The sequence below is a fragment of the Triticum dicoccoides genome, chromosome 1B (genome assembly GCF_002162155.2).
Source record: "Triticum dicoccoides isolate Atlit2015 ecotype Zavitan chromosome 1B, WEW_v2.0, whole genome shotgun sequence".
NCBI classification, from domain to species: Eukaryota; Viridiplantae; Streptophyta; class Magnoliopsida; order Poales; family Poaceae; genus Triticum; species Triticum dicoccoides.
In genome coordinates, this window is record NC_041381.1 from 219,592,432 (window position 1) to 219,609,888 (window position 17,457).

Genomic DNA, 17,457 nt, shown 5'->3' on the forward strand with positions numbered 1-17,457 from the left:
GGTATTGGAGTCCGGAATTGTTCCGGGGGTACCAGGTGATGACCAGCGTGTCCGAAAGGGGTTTCGGAGGCCCCTGCAAGCGTTGGGGGGCCTTATGGGCCAAGGGGAGGGGGCACATCAGCCCACTAAGGGGCTGAGCGCCCCTTCCACCCCATCTCACGTAACCTGGAGAGGTAGGGGCGCCACCCCTAGGGCAGCCTCCCCTCCCGGCTTGGGGGGCAAGTTTCCTAGGGGGTGGGGGCACCCAAACCCATCTAGGGTTTCCCCTGGCCACCGCCCCCTCCTCTAGATCCATGTAGAGGGGTCGGCCCCCTCTCCCCTTCCCCTATATATAGTGAGGGGGTGGGAGGGCAGCCACACCCCTTCCCCTGGCGCAGCCCTCTCCCTCCTCCAACACCTCCTCCTCCTCCGTAGTGCTTGGCGAAGCCCTGCCGGAGAACCGCGAGCTCCATCGCCACCACGCCATCGTGCTGCTGGAGTTTTTCCCTCAACTTCTTCTCTCCCCTTGCTAGATCAAGAAGGAGGAGACGTCCTCGGGCTGTACGTGTGTTGAACGCGGAGGCGCCGTCCGTTCGGCGCTTAGATTAGAATCGACCGCGATTTGAATCGCTGCGTGTACGACTCCACCAACCGTGTTCTTGTAACGCTTCCGCATCGCGATCTTCAAGGGTATGAAGATACACTCATCCTCTCCCTCTCTTGTTGCTAGAATCTCCATAGATTGATCTTGGTGATGCGTAGAAAATTTTGAATTATTGCTACGTTCCCCAACATTGGCATCATGAGCTAGGTCTATGCGTAGTTTCTATGCACGAGTAGAACACAAGTTGTTGTGGGCGTCGATTTTGTCAATTTACTTGCCACTACTAGTATTATCTTGATTCGGCGGCATCGTGGGATGAAGCGGCCCGGACCGACCTTACACGTACGCTTACGTGAGACAGGTTCCACCGACTGACGTGCACTAGTTGCATGAAGTGGCTAGCGGGTCTCTGTCTCTCCCACTTTAGTCGGATTGGATTCAATGAAAAGGGTCCTTATGAAGGGTAAATAGCAATTGGCATATCACGTTGTGGTTTTGGCATAGGTAAGAAACGTTCTTGCTAGAAACCTATAGCAGCCACGTAAAAACTTGCAACAACAATTAGAGGACATCTAACTTGTTTTTGTAGCATATGCCGTGTGATGTGATATGGCCAAAAGGATGTGGTGAATGATATATATGTGATGTATGAGACTGATCATGTTCTTGTAATAGGAATCACGACTTGCATGTCGATGAGTATGACAACCGGCAGGAGCCATAGGAGTTGTCTTAATTTATTGTATGACCTGCGTGTCATTGAATAATGCCATGTAATTACTTTACTTTATTGCTAAACCGTTAGCCATAGTAGTAGAAGCAATAGTTGGCGAGACAACTTCATGAAGACACGATGATGGAGATCATGATGATGGAGATCATGGTGTCATGCTGGTGACGATGATGATCATGGCGCCCCGAAGATGGAGATCAAAAGGAGCAAAATGATATTGGCCATATCATGTCACTATTTGATTGCATGAGATGTTTATCATGTTTTTGCATCTTATTTGCTTAGAACGACGGTAGCATAAATAAGATGATCCCTCATAAAATTTCAAGAAAGTGTTCCCCCTAACTGTGCACCGTTGCGAAGGTTCATTGTTTAGAAGCACCACGTGATGATCGGGTGTGATAGATTCTAACGTTCGCATATAACGGGTGTAAGCTAGATTTACACATGCAAAACACTTAGGTTGACTTGACGAGCCTAGCATGTACAGACATGGCCTCGGAACACAAGAGACCGAAAGGTCGAACATGAGTCGTATAGCAGATGCGATCAACATGAAGATGTTCACCGATGATGACTAGTCCGTCTCACGTGATGATCGGACACGGCCTAGTTGACTCAGATCATGTATCACTTAGATTACTAGAGGGATGTCTATCTAAGTGGGAGTTCATTAAATAATCAGATGAACTTAATTATCATGAACATAGTCAAAAGGTCTTTGCAAATTATGTCGTAGCCTACGCTTTAGTTCTACTGTTTTAAGATATGTTCCTAGAGAAAATTTAGTTGAAAGTTGACAGTAGCAATTATGCGGACTGGGTTCGTATACCGAGGATTGTCCTCATTGCTGCACAGAAGGCTTATGTCCTTAATGCACTGCTCGGTGTGCTAAACCTCGAGCATCGTTTGTGGATGTTGTGAACATCTGACATACATGTTTTGATGACTACATGATAGTTCAGTGCGTAATGTTAAACGGATTAGAATTAAGGCACCGAAGACATTTTTGAAACGTCGCAGAACATATGAGATGTTCCAAGAGCTAAAATTAGGATTTCAGGCTCGTGCCCACGTCAAGAGGTATGAGACCTCCGACAAGTTTCTTAACCTGCAAACTAAGGGAGAAAAGCTCAATCATTGAGCATGTGCTCAGATTGTCTGAGTACTACAATCACTTGAATCAAGTGGGAGTTAATCTTCCAAATGAGATAGTGATGGTTCTCCATAGTCACTGCCACCAAGCTATTAGAGCTTCGTGATGAACTATAACATATCAGGGATAGACATGATGATCCTTGAGCAATTCGCGATGTTTGACACCGCGAAAGTAGAAATCGAGTAGGAGCATCAGTTGTTGATGGTTAGTAAAACCACTAGTTTCAAGAAGGGCAAGGGCAAGAAGGGATACTTCATGAAACAGCAAATCAGTTGTTGCTCTAGTGAAGAAACCCAGGGTTGAACCCAACCCCGAGACTAAGTGCTTCTGTAATGAGGGAACGGTCACTGAAGCAGAACTACCCTAGACACTTGGTAGATGAGAAGGCTGGCAAGGTTGACAGAAGTATATTGGATATACATTGTATTAAATGTGTACTTTACTAGTACTCCTAGTAGCACCAGGGTATTAAGATACCGGTCCGATTTCTAAGTGTTAGTAACTCAAAATAAAAGAGCTACGGAATAAACGGAGACTAGCTAAAGGTGAGATGACGATGTGTGTTGGAAGTGTTTCCAAGGTTGATGTGATCAAGCATCGCCTGCTCCCTCTACCATCGAGATTGGTGTTAAACCTAAATAATTGTTATTTGGTGTTTGCGTTGAGCATAGACATGATTGGATTATGTTTATCGCAATACAGTTATTCATTTAAGGAGAATAATGGTTACTCTGTTTATTTGAATAATACCTTCAACAGTCTTGCACCTAAAATGAATGGTTTATTGAATCTCGATCATAGTGATTCACATGTTCATACCAAAAGATATAAGATAGTAATGATAGTACCACATACTTGTGGCACTGCCATTTGATTCATACTGGTATAAAACGCATGAAGAAGCTCCATGTTGATGGATCTTTGGACTCACTCGTTTTGAAAAGATTGAGACATGTGAACCATGTCTATTGGTATATATGCATGAAGAAACTCCATACAGATGGATCGTTTGGAGTCACTTGATTTTGAATCACTCGAGGCATGCAAATCATACCACATGAGCAAGATGACTGAAAGGCCTCGTTTTTCAGTGAGATGAAACAAGAGAGCAACTTGTTGGAAGTAATACATTTGATGTGTGCAATCCAATGAGTGCTGTGGCACGCAGTGAATATCGTTATGCTCTTACTTCACAGATGATTTGAGTAGATGCTGAGTATATTTACTTGATGAAACACAAGTCTGAATTATTGAAAGGTTCAAGTAATTTCAGAGTGAAGTTGAAGATCGTCGTGACAAGAGGATAAAATTTCTATGATATGATCATAGAGATGAGTATCTGAGTTATGAGTTTGGTATACAATTAAGACATTGTGGAAATTGTTTCACAACTAATACCGCCTAGAACACCATAGTGTATGGTGTGTCCGAACATCATAACTGCACCCTATTGGATATGGTGCATACCATGATGTCTCTTATCGAATTACAACTGTGGTTTATGGGTTAACATTAGAGGCAACCGCATTCACTTCAAATAGGGCACCACGTAATTCCGTTGAGATGACAGCGTATGAACTATGGTTTAGAGAAACCTAAGCTATCATTTCTTAAAAGTTTGGGGCTGCGAAGCTTATGTGGAAAAGTTTTAGCCTGATAAGCTGAAACCCAAAGCAGATAAATGCATCTTCATAGGACACCCAAAACAGTTGGGTATACCTCCTATTTCAGATCCGGAAGCAAAAGTGATTGTTTCTAGAAACGGGTCCTTTCTCGAGGAAAAGTTTATCTTGAAAGAATTCAGTGGGAGGATGGTGGAGACTTGATGAGGTTACTGAACCATCACTTCAACCAATCTGTAGCAGGGCACAGGAAGTTGTTCCTGTGGCGCCTACACCAATTGAAGTGGAAGCTTATGATAGTGATCATGAAACTTTGGATCAAGTCAATACCAAACCTTGTAGGTCGACAAGGATGCGTACTACTTCAGAGTGGTACGTACTCCTGTCTTGGAGGTCATGTTGCTAGACAACGATGAACCTACGAGCTATGGAGAAGCGATGGTGGGCCCGGATTCCGATGAATGGCTCGAGACCATAAAATCCGAGAGAGGATCCATGTATGAAAACAAAGTGTAGACTTTGGAAGAACTACTTGATGGTCGTAAGGCTGTTGGGTACAGATGGATTTTAAAAGGAAGACGGACAATGATGGTAAGTATCACCATTAAGAAAAGCTCGACTTGTTGTTAAGATGTTTTCCGACAAGTTCAAGGAGTTGACTGCAATGAGACTTTCTCACTCGTAGTGATGCTAAGAGTCTGTTGGAATTATATTAGCAGTTACTGCATTATTTATAAAATCTTGCAGATAGGATGTCAAAAACATTGTTTCCTCGATGATTTTCTTGAGGAAAGGTTGTATGTGATACAACCAGAAGGTTTTGTCAATCCTGAAAGATGCTAACAAGTATGCAAAGCTCCAGCAATCCTTCTAAGGACTGGAGTAAGCATCTCGGAGTTGGAATATACGCTTTGATGAGATGATCAAAGATTTTGGGATTACACAAAGTTTATGAGAAACTTGTATTTCCAAAGAAGTGAGTGGGAGCACTATAGAATTTCTGATGAGTATATGTTGTTAACATATTGTTGATCATAAATGATGTAGAATTATTGGAAAGCATGTAGGGTTATTTGAAAAGTGTTTTTCAATGGAAAACCTGGATTAAGCTACTTGAACATTGAGCATCAAGATCTATAAGGATAGATCAAAAACGCTTAATGATACTTTCAAATGAATACATACCGTGACAAGATTTTGAAGGAGTTCAAAATAGATCGGCAAAGAAGGAGTTCTTGGCTGTGTTATAAGGTGTGAGTATTGAGTAAGACTCAAGACCTGACCACGGCAGAAGAGAGAGAAAGGACGAAGGTCGTCCCCTATGCTTTAGACTTAGGCTCTATAGTATGTTATGTTGTGTACCGCACCTGAAGTGTGCCTTGCCATGAGTCAGTCAAGGGATACAAGTGTGATCTAGGAATGGATCACAGGACAACAGGAAAGGTTATCCTTAGTAACTAGTGGACTAAGGAATTTTCTCGATTATGGAGGTGATAAAAGAGTTTGTCGTAAAGGGTTACGCCGATGCAAACTTTGACATTAATCTGGATGACTCTGAGTAGTAGACCGGGTTCGTATAGTAGAGCAGTTATTTGGAATAGTTCCAAATAGCGCGTGGTAGCTGCGTCTAGGAGATGACATAGAGATTTGTAAAGCACACACGGATCTGAAAGATTCAGACCCGTTGACTAATAACTTCTCTCACAAGCGAGATATGATCAAACCCAATGGGTGTTGGATTCATTACAAACACATAGTGATGTGAACTAGATTATTAACTCTAGTGCAAGTGGGAGACTGTTGGAAATATACCCTAGAGGCAATAATAAAATGGTTATTATTATATTTCCTTGTTCATGATAATTGTCTATTGTTCATGCTATAATTGTATTAACTGGAAACCGTAATACATGTGTGAATACATAGACCACAACATGTCCCTAGTGAGCCTCTAGTTGACTAGCTCATTGATCAATAGATGGTTATGGTTTCCTGACCATGGACATTGGATGCCATTGATAACGGGATCACATCATTAGGAGAATGATGTGATGGACAAGACCCAATCCTAAGCATAGCACAAGATCGTGTAGTTCGTTTGCTAAAAGCTTTTCTAATGTCAAGTATCATTTTCTTAGACCATGAGATTGTGCAACTCCCGGGTACCGTAGGAATGCTTTGGGTGTGCCAAATGTCACAACGTAACCGGGTGGCTATAAAGGTGCACTACGGGTATCTCCGAAAGTGTCTGTTGGGTTGGCACGAATCGAGACTGGGATTTGTCACTCCGTGTGACCGAGAGGTATCTCTGGGCCCACTCGGTAATGCATCATCATAATGAGCTCAATGTGACTAAGTAGTTAGTCACGGGATCATGCATTACGGAATGAGTAAAGTGACTTGCCGGTAACGAGATTGAACGAGGTATTGGGATACCAATGATCGGATCTCGGGCAAGTAACGTACCGACTGACAAAGGGAATTGTATACGGGATTGCTTGAATCCTTGACATCATGGTTCATCCGATGACATCATTGTGGAACATATGGAAGCCAACATGGGTATCCAGATCTCGATGTTGGTTATTGGCCAGAGAGCTATCTCGATCATGTCTGCATGATTCCCGAACCTGTAGGGTCTACACACTTAAGGTTCGTTGACGCTAGAGTTGTTATGGGAAATAGTATGCAGTTACCGAAGGTTGTTAGAAGTCCCGGATGAGATCCCGGACGTGACGAGGAGCTCCGGAATGGTTCCGAGGTGAAGATCAGTGTATTGGACAAAGGGTATTGGAGTCCGGAATTGTTCCGGGGGTACCAGGTGATGACCAGCGTGTCCCAAAGGGGTTTCGGAGGCCCCGGCAAGTGTTGGGGGGGCCTTATGGGCCAAGGGGAGGGGGCACATCAGCCCACTAAGGGGCTGAGCGCCCCTCCCACCCATCTCACATAACCTAGAGAGGTAGGGGCGCCACCCCTAGGGCAGCCTCCCCTCCCGACTTGGGGGGCAAGTTTCCTAGGGGATGGGGCGCCCAAACCCATCTAGGGCTTCCCCTGGCCACCGCCCCCTCCTCAGATCCATCTAGAGGGGCCGGCCCCCTCTCCCCTTCCCCTATATATAGTGAGGGGGTGGGAGGGCAGCCACACTCCTTCCCCTGGCGCAGCCCTCTCCCTCCTCCAACACCTCCTCCTCCTCCGTAGTGCTTGGCGAAGCCCTGCCGAAGAACCACGAGCTCCATCGCCACCACGCCGTCGTGCTGCTGGAGTTTTTCCCTCAACTTCTCCTCTCCCCTTGCTGGATCAAGGAGGAGACGTTCTCGGGTTGTACGTGTGTTGAACGCGGAGGCGCCGTCCGTTCGACGCTTAGATCGGAACCAACCACGATCTGAATCGCTGCGTGTACGACTCCACCAACCGCGTTCTTGTAACGCTTCCGCATCGCGATCTTCAAGGGTATGAAGATACACTCATCCTCTCCCTCTCTTGTTGCTAGAATCTCCATAGATTGATCTTGGTGATGCGTAGAAAATTTTGAATTATTGCTACGTTCCCCAACAACATCTTCACCAGCACCATCTCCTCTCAAACCCTAGTTCATCTCTTGTATCCAATCTTTGTACCAAAACCTCAAATTGGTACCTGTGGGTTGCTAGTAGTGTTGATTACTCCTTGTAGTTGATGCTAGTTGGTTTATCCGGTGGAAGATCATTTGTTCAGATCCTTAATGCATATCAATACCCCTCTGATCATGAACATGAATATGCTTTGTGAGTAGTTACGTTTGTTCCTGAGGACATGGGTGAAGTCTTGCTATTAGTAGTCATGTGAATTTGGTATTCGTTCGATATTTTGATGAGATGTATGGTGTCTCTCCTCTAGTGGTGTTATGTGAATGTCGACTACATGACACTTCACCATTATTTGGGCCTAGAGGAAGGCATTGGGTAGTAATAAGTAGATGATGGGTTGCTAGAGTGACAGAAGCTTAAACCCTAGTTTATGCGTTGCTTTGTAAGGGGCTGATTTGGATCCACATGTTTCATGCTATGGTTAGGTTTACCTTAATACTTCTTTTGTAGTTGCGGATGCTTGCAATAGGGGTTAATCATAAGTGGGATGCTTGTCCAAGAAAGGGCAGTACCCAAGCACCGTTCCACCCACATATCAAATTATCAAAGTAACGAACGCGAATCATATGAGCGTGATGAAAACTAGCTTGACGATAATTCACATGTGTCCTCAGGAGCGCTTTTCTCATTATAAGAACTTGTCCAGGATTGTCCTTTGCTACAAAAAGGATTGGGCCACCTTGCTGAACTTTATTTACTTTCATTGCTTGTTATCCGTTAAAAATTATCTTATCACAAAACTATCTGTTACCTACCATTTCAGTGCTTGCAGAGAATACCTTACTGAAAACCGCTTGTCATTTCCTTCTGCTCCTCGTTGGGTTCGACACTATTACTTATCGAAAGGACTATGATAGATCCCCTACACTTGTGGGTCATCAGCTGTCGTCTCGCCAACTATTGCTACTACAACTATCGCTACCTCTTAGTGATAAAGTAAAGCAATTACATGGCGATTGCATTTCATACAATAAAGCGACAACCATATGGCTCCTGCCAGTTGCCGATAACTCTGTTACAAAACATGATCATCTCATACAAAAATTTATATCATGTCATGTCTTGACCAGATCACATCACAACAAGCCCTGCAAAAACAAGTTAGACATCCTCTACTTTGTTGTTGAAAGTTTTACGTGGCTCCTATGGGCTTCTAGCAAGAACCGCTCTTACCTACGCATCAAAACCACAATGAATTTTCATCAAGTGTGATATTTTAACCTTCAACAAGGACCAGCCGTAGTCAAACTTGATTCAACTAAAGTTGGATAAACAGACACCCGCCAACCACCTATGTGCAAAAGCACGCCGGTAGAACCAGTCTCATGAACGCGGTCATGTAATGTCCGTCCGAGCCGCTTCATCCAACAATACCACCGAATCAAAGTAAGACGTTGGTTGTAAGCAGTATGACTATTATCTCCCACAACTCTTTGTGTTCTACTCGTGCATAAAACATCTACGCATAGACCTGGCTTTGATGCCACTGTTGGGGAACGCGGTAATTTCCAAAAAAACTACAATCATGCAAGATCTATCTAGGAGATGCATAGCAACGAGAGGGGAGAGTGTGTTCACGTACCCTCATAGACCAAAAGCGGAAGCGTTTAGTTAACGCAGTTGATGTAGTTGAACATCTTCACGATCCAACCGAGCCAAGCAACGAACGTACGACGCCTCCGCGTTTAGCACACATTCAGCCCGATGATGTCCCTCGAGCTCTTGATCCAGTTGAGGATGATGGAGAGTTCCATCAGCACGACGGCGTGGCGACGGTGTTGATGATGTTACCGGCGCAGGGCTTCGCCCAAGCACTACGACGATATGACCGAGGTGTGTAACTGTGGAGGGGGACACCGCACAAGGTTAAGAGAACTTGATGTGCTTTGGGGTGCTCCCCTGCCCCCATATATAAAGGAGGAGAGGGGGAGGCCGGCCGACCCTTGCAGGGCGCACCAGGAAAAGGGAGTCCTACTAGGACTCCAAGTCCTAGTAGGATTCCACCTGGAGGAAGAGGGGAAGGAAGGGAGAGGAAGAGGGAGAGGGAAAGGGGGCCGCGCCCCCTTCCCTTGTCCTATTCGGACTCCCCATGGGGGGCGCATCCCCGATCTAGGCTGTCCTCTCTCTCCCCTATGGCCCATGTTGGCGCATTGCTTCCCCGGGGGTTCCGGTAACCCCTCCAGCACTCCGTTTTTACCCCAAAACCACTCGGAACTCTTTCGGTGTCCGAATAACATAGTCCAATATATCAATCTTCATGTCTCTACCATTTCAAGACTCCTCGTCATGTATGTGATCTCATCCGGGACTCCGAACAAACTTCGGTCATCAAAAACACATAACTCATAATACAAATCGTCATCGAACGTTAAGCGTGCGGACCCTACGGGTTCAAGAACTATGTAGACATGATCGAGACATATCTCCGATCAATAACCAATAGCGGAACCTGGATGCTCATATTGGATGCTACATATTCTATGAAGATCTTTATCGGTCAAACCGCACAACAACATACGTTGTTCCCTTTGTCATCGGTATGTTACTTGCCCGAGATTCGATCGTCGGTATCATCATACCTAGTTCAATATTGTTACCGGCAAGTCTCTTTACTCGTTCCGTAATGCTTCATCCCGCAACTAACTCCTTAGTAACATTGCTTGCAAGGCTTATAGTGATGAGCATTATCGAGAGGGCCCAGAGATACCTCTCCGAAACGGAGTGACAAATCCTAATATCGATCTATACCAACCCAACAAACACCTTAGAAGACACCTGTACAGCATCTTTATGATCACCCAGTTACGTTGTGACATTTGATAGCACACCAGGTGTTTCTCCGGTATTCGGGAGTTGCATAATCTCATAGTCTGAGGAACATGTGTAAGTCATGAAGAAAGCAGTATCAATGAAACTCTAATGATCATAATGCTAAGCTAACAGATGGGTCTTGTCCATCACATCATTCTCCTAATGATGTGATCTCGTTCATCAAATGACAGTACATGTCTATGGTTAGGAAACATAACCATCTTTGATTAACGAGCTAGTCAAGTAGAGGCATACTAGGGACACTATGTTTTGTCTATGTATTCACACATGTACTAAGTTTCCGGTTAATACAATTCTAGCATGAATAATAAACATTTATCATGAAATAAGGAAATAAATAATAACTTTATTATTGCCTCTAGGGCATATTTCCTTCGGTCTCCCACTTGCACTAGAGTCAATAATCTAGATTACAAAGTAATGATTCTAACATCCATGGAGTCTTGGTGCTGATCATGTTTTGCTCGTGGAAGAGGCTTAGTCAATGGGTCTGCAACATTCAGATCCGTATGTATTTTGCAAATCTCTATGTCTCCCTCCGTGACTTGATGTCGGATGGAATTGAAGCGTCTCTTTATGTGTTTGGTTCTCTTGTGAAATCTGGATTCCTTCGCCAAGGCAATTCCACCAGTATTGTCACAAAAGATCTTCATTGGACCCGAGGCACTAGGTATGACACCTAGATCAGATATGAACTCATTCATCCAAACTCCTTCATTTGCTGCTTCCAAAGCAGCTATGTACTCCGCTTCACACGTAGATCCCGCCACGATGCTCTGCTTGGAACTGCACCAACTGACAGCTCCACCATTCAATAAAAATATGTATCCGTTTTGTGACTTAGGGTCATCCGGATCAGTGTCAAAGCTTGCATTGACGTAACCATTTACGACGAGCTATTTGTCACCCCCATAAACGAGAAACATATCCTTAGTCCTTTTCAGGTATTTCAGGATGTTCTTGACCGCTGTCCAGTGCTCCACTCCTGGATTACTTTGGTAGCTCCCTGCTATACTTATAGCAAGGCACACATCATGTCCGGTACACAGCATTGCATACATGATAGAACCTATGGCTGAAGCATAGGGAATGACTTCCATTTTCTCTCTATGTTCTTAGTGGTTCGGCATTGAGTTTGACTCAACTTCACACCTTGTAACACAGGCAAGAACCCTTTCTTTGACTGATCCATTTTGAACTTCTTCAAAACTTTATCAAGGTATGTGCTTTGTGAAAGTCCAATTAAGCGTCTTGATCTATCTCTATAGATCTTGATGCCCAATATGTAAGCAGCTTCACCGAGGTCTTTCATTGAAAAACTCTTATTCAAGTATCCCTTTATGCTATCCAGAAATTCTATATCATTTCCAATCAACAATATGTCATCCACATATAATATTAGAAATGCTACAGAGCTCCCACTCACTTTCTTGTAAATACAGGCTTCTCCAAAAGTCTATATAAAACCATATGCTTTGATCACACTATCAAAGCGTTTATTCCAACTCCGAGAGGCTTGCAACAATCCATAAATGGATTGTTGGAGCTTGCACACTTTGTTAGCCCCCTTTGGATCGACAAAACCTTCTGGTTGCATCCTATACAACTCTTCTTACAGAAATCCATTCAGGAATGCAGTTTTGACATCCATCTGCCAAATTTCATAATCATAAAATGCGGCAATTCCTAACATGATTCAGACAGACTTAAGCATCACTGCAGGTGAGAAAGTCTCATCGTAGTCAACTCCTTGAACTTGTCGAAAACCTTTCACAACAAGTCGAGCTTTGTAGACAGTAACATTACAGTTAGTGTCAGTCTTCTTCTTGAAGATCCATTTATTTTCTATGGCATGCTGATCATCGGGCAAATCCATCAAAGTCCACACTTTGTTCACATACATGGATCCCATCTCAGATTTCATGGCCTCAAGCCATTTCGCAGAATCTAGACTCATCATCGCTTCCTCATAGTTCGTAGGTTCATCATGGTCTAGTAACATGATTTCTAGAATAGGATTACCGTACCACTCTGGTGCGGACCGTACTCTGGAAGACCTACGAGGTTCTGTAGTAACTTGATCTAAAGTTTCATGATCATCATCATTAGCTTCCTCACTAATTGGTGTAGGAATCAGTAATCACTGGAACTGATTTCTGTGATGAACTACTTTCCAATTCAGGAGAAGGTACAATTACCTCATCAAGCTCTACTTTCGTCCCACTCACTTCTTTCGAAAGAAACTCCTTCTCTAGAAAGGATCCATTCTTAGCAACGAATATCTTGCCTTCGGATCTGTGATAGAAGGTGTACCCAACAGTTTCCTTCGGGTATCCTATGGAGACGCACTTCTCCGATTCGGGTTCGAGCTTATCAGGTTGAAGCTTTTTCACATAAGCATCGCAGCCCCAAACTTTAAGAAACGACAATTTTGGTTTCTTGCCAAACCACAGTTCATAAGGCGTCGTCTCAATAGATTTTGATGGTGCCCTATTTAAAGTGAATGCAGCCGTCTCTAAAGCATAACCCCAAAATGATAGCAGTAAATCAGTAAGAGACATCATTGATCGAACCATATCCAATAAAGTATGGTTACAATGTTCGGACACACCATTCACTACAAGAAATATATCAACTTGTGACCTTCTGTCAGTGACCCTGGAAGAAATGGTCATAAATCTACGACCATTTGAGACCAATTGGTCAAAAGCTGTTCGAGGGGCTCCAAACCCTAAACCATAACGACCATTTTGGTCAGAAAGGTCGCAATTTCGTTACATGAAATGGTCGCAAAGTAGACAGCACTAGTCCATGCGAGAATTTTGGGCGATTAGGACCAATCTAGATGGTCATAATTGCTAATTTGTGATGCGTTGAAATGACAGGGCGACCACCTCAGCAGTTTCTTCTACGTGTCGCGTCGACGTGTCAGTTTTCGCCTACGTGTCATATCCATGTGTCAATTTAAATCTATCACTCATAGTCAGATTCACACATTGACTTGTTGACCATACACCACCTATCTATGACATGTGGGCCCCAAAGCCACAGATCTAACAGCAGGCCCCGCCGAACTAACATGCAGACCAACCACCCGTAAGAGCCACCAAGCTGAATGGCAAAAAACCAACAAACATGTGGGCCCCAATGCCACAGATCTAACAGCAGGCCCCGCCGAACTGACATGCGGACCAACCGACCTCCCCTTCCCTCTCCCTCCACGCTAAGCAACAGGACACAACACCCTGAGTGATATACTACCGAACCAGCGCCATTTAACCACTACAACGGCTTGCTGGGCTTGGACCTCGGTTGGACAAGGCCTTTATTTTTCTTCCGCCGACTAGACCAACAGCCTATATGCCAATTGAACATGCATCTAATGAAAAATGCGGGCTTCGCATGACTTTAAATCGATATAAATAAATGGAGTTCAAATTTTAATCAAGCATTTGAAAATGTTGAAGTGTGTATAAAAAATGTTGATCATGTATTAAAATGTTAATCTTGTATTTGATTTTTTAATAAAGCATTTGATAAATGTTAAAAATATGTATATAAAAAATGTTGACAGTGTATTAAAAAACTTGTTTTTGAAAATGTGAATCAAGCATTTAAAAATGTTAAAATGTGTATAAAAATGGTGACCATGTATTAAAAAATTAATCTTATATTTAAAAAATGTTAATCAATCTATTAAAAATTATTAAAAATGTGTATTTAAAAATGTTGACCATGTATTAAAAACATTAAACTTGTATTTAAAAATGTTGACCAAGTATTAAACATGTATATTACAAAAAGGTTCTTCATGTATATGAAAAATGTAGAATAAAAACAAAAGGAGATAAAGAAAAACAGAAAAACAAAAACTGGTAAAAGAAACAATATAAAGCAAAGAATAATGGAAATGAAAAAGAAAACTGAAGAAACTAGTGCAAAAGGAAATGAGAACACTTTTTTAAAGACATTTAACATAGTGTTTGTTGTTTTTCCTAGAAACTAGGTAACATATAATGACACAATGCGAAGGTTTTCTAATTTTTTTGATTTTTTTGAATTTTTTATACCTGTTTGAAAATACGGTCAAAACTGCTAGCATGACCATTCGTAGCTAGCAGTTGAATCTTGGAAAACATTTTGTGTTTCTTTGATTAAGTAGATACTTATGTACCTAGAAATGATATTTGGGAAAATAAAGAGCAAACTATAAGGTAGCTACATTTCAAACTTGACCCGCTTTCAGCTGAATCGGCAGAAATTTGTCTTTTTCACCAGAGGTGGATAAAAGCTTTTGACACCAAACCATTTGGTCAATTATGCATTAAATATGTCCTAGTATTTTAGAAAATTGATTTGGTACAATTTTGCAACAAATATATTGTAAGTCCTTCACAAAAAAACTCATTTTGGGCACTCAAAAAAATCGAAAATGAATTTTTCGTCCAAAGAAAATGAAAACTCCGTTAGGAAACATTGTTTTGCCATTCCAAGATGCACCCTTGTGCACAATATGAGATCATTTGAACAAACTATGCCATGAATATGGCCATATGATTGATCATTTGGCTTGAAAGGCATTGATCTCCACACATGATAGCTCGATTCTGAGAACACTTTTTAAAAATAATTGTCGTATTACAAGTTTATTATTTTTCCTGGTAACTTGGCCACATATAATGACACAATGCTAAGGTTTTCCAATTTTTTGATTTTTTTAGAATTTTTCATGCCCGTTTCAAAATGCAGTCAAAATGGCGGGCATGGCCGTTCCTAGCTAGTGGTTGAATCTTGGAAACCTTTGGTGTTTCTCTAATGAAATAGATACTTTTCTACATAAGAATGGTTTTTGAAAAAAATCATGAGCAAACTATGAGGCAGCTGCAGTTCAAACTTGACCCACTTCCTTCTGAATCGGCGGAAATTTGTCTTTTTCACGAGAGGTGGATCAAACCTTCTGACACGCAACAATTTGGTCAATTGTACATTAAATATGGCCTAAGGTTATATAAAATTGATTTGGTACAATTTTGCAACAAATATATTGTATGTCCTTCACAAAAAAACTCATTTTGGGCACTCAAAAAAATCGAAAATGAATTTTTCGTCCAAAGAAAATGAAAACTCCCTTAGGCAACATTGTTTGGAATTCCAAAATGCACCCTTGTGCACAATATGAGATCATTTGAACAAACTATGCCATGAATGTGGCCATAAGATTGATCATTTGGCTTGAAAGCCATGAATCTTCACGCATGATAGCTCGTTTCTGAGAACACTTTTTTAAAATAATTTCTGTATTACAAGTTTATTATTTTTCCTGGAAACTTGGCTACATATAATGACACAATGCGAAGGTTTTCCAATTTTTTGATTTTTTTTGAATTTTTATGCCCGTTTCAAAATATGGTCAAAACGGCGGGCTTGACCGTTCCTAGCTAGTGGTTGAATCATGGATTTTTTTATGTTTCTCTTATTAAATAGATACTTATGTACCTAGAAATGATTTTTGGAAAAAAATAAAGAGAAAACTACGAGGTAGCTACAGTTCAAATTTGACCCGCTTCCAGCTGAATCAGCGGGAATTTGTCTTTTTCACGAGAGGTGGATAAAAACTTTTGAAACCCAACCATTTGGTCAACCATGCATTAAATATGGCCTAGTATTTTAGAAAATTGATTTGGTCCAATTTTGCAATAAATATATTGTAGGTCCTTCACAAAAAAACTCATTTCGGGCACTCAAAAAATGGAAAACGAATTTTCCGTGCAAAGAAAATGAAAACTCCCTTAGGCAACATTGTTTGGAATTCCAAGATGCACCTTTTTGCACAATATGAGATCATTTGAACAAACTATGCCAAATGTGGCCATAAGATTGATCATTTGGCTTGAAAGCCATGAATCTTCACACATGATAGGTCGTTTCTGAGAACACTTTTTAAAATAATTATTGTAGTACAAGTTTATTATTGTTCCTAGAAACTTGGCCACATATAATGACACAATGCGAAGGTTTTCCAATTTTTTGATTTTTTTTGAATTTTTTGATGCCCGTTTCAAAATGCGGTCAAAATGACGGGCATGACCGTTCGTAGCTAGTGGTTGAATCTTGGAATTTTTTGGTGTTTCTCTGATTAAATAGATACTTACGTACCTAGAAATGATTTTTAGAAAAAATAAAGAGCAAACTATGAGGCAGTTGCAGTTCAAATTTGACCTGCTTCCAGTTGAATCAGCGGGAATTTGTCTTTTTCACCAGAGGTGGATCAAAACTTTTGACACCCAACCATTTTCTCAACTGTGCATTAAATATGTCATAGTATTTTAGAAAATTGATTTGGTCCAATTTTACAATAAATATATGGTAGGTCCTTCATAAAAAAACTACGAACAAACTATTATTTTTTGTTTAAATGGCTAAAAAATGGTAGAAAGATCGGAAATTCATACAAGTTGGTTATCATCCACAAAATGTTGTATAACTTGAGTGAAATTTTTTTGTGGTGCCATTTTCGGAAAATATTATTGGTAGTTGCTTCAGAAATCCCCCCTATATTTACCACTTTGAAACTATTTTAAATGATGCATTTTTTGGACCAATCAGAATGCAGAACCTCTCTTCCCACGGATCAGCCCCCCTAAGCCAATCTGAGCCGTCCACACCATACATATCCAACGTCTCCTAAACACATGCCGGCCAACCCAAACCCTAGCATCGTGCGGCACACACCCCCTCCCTCAACCCGGCCCATGCGGCGCCGCCTCCCTCTCCCCGACCTAGACCTCATCGTGCCCCGATACACTCCCGCCGCCGCCCCCGCCCCCGCCCCTTGTCCCCCAGACCAGCCGCCGCAACGGAGAGAGGCGCCGCCGTGGCTGGCTTCCTTGCCAGCACGCGCG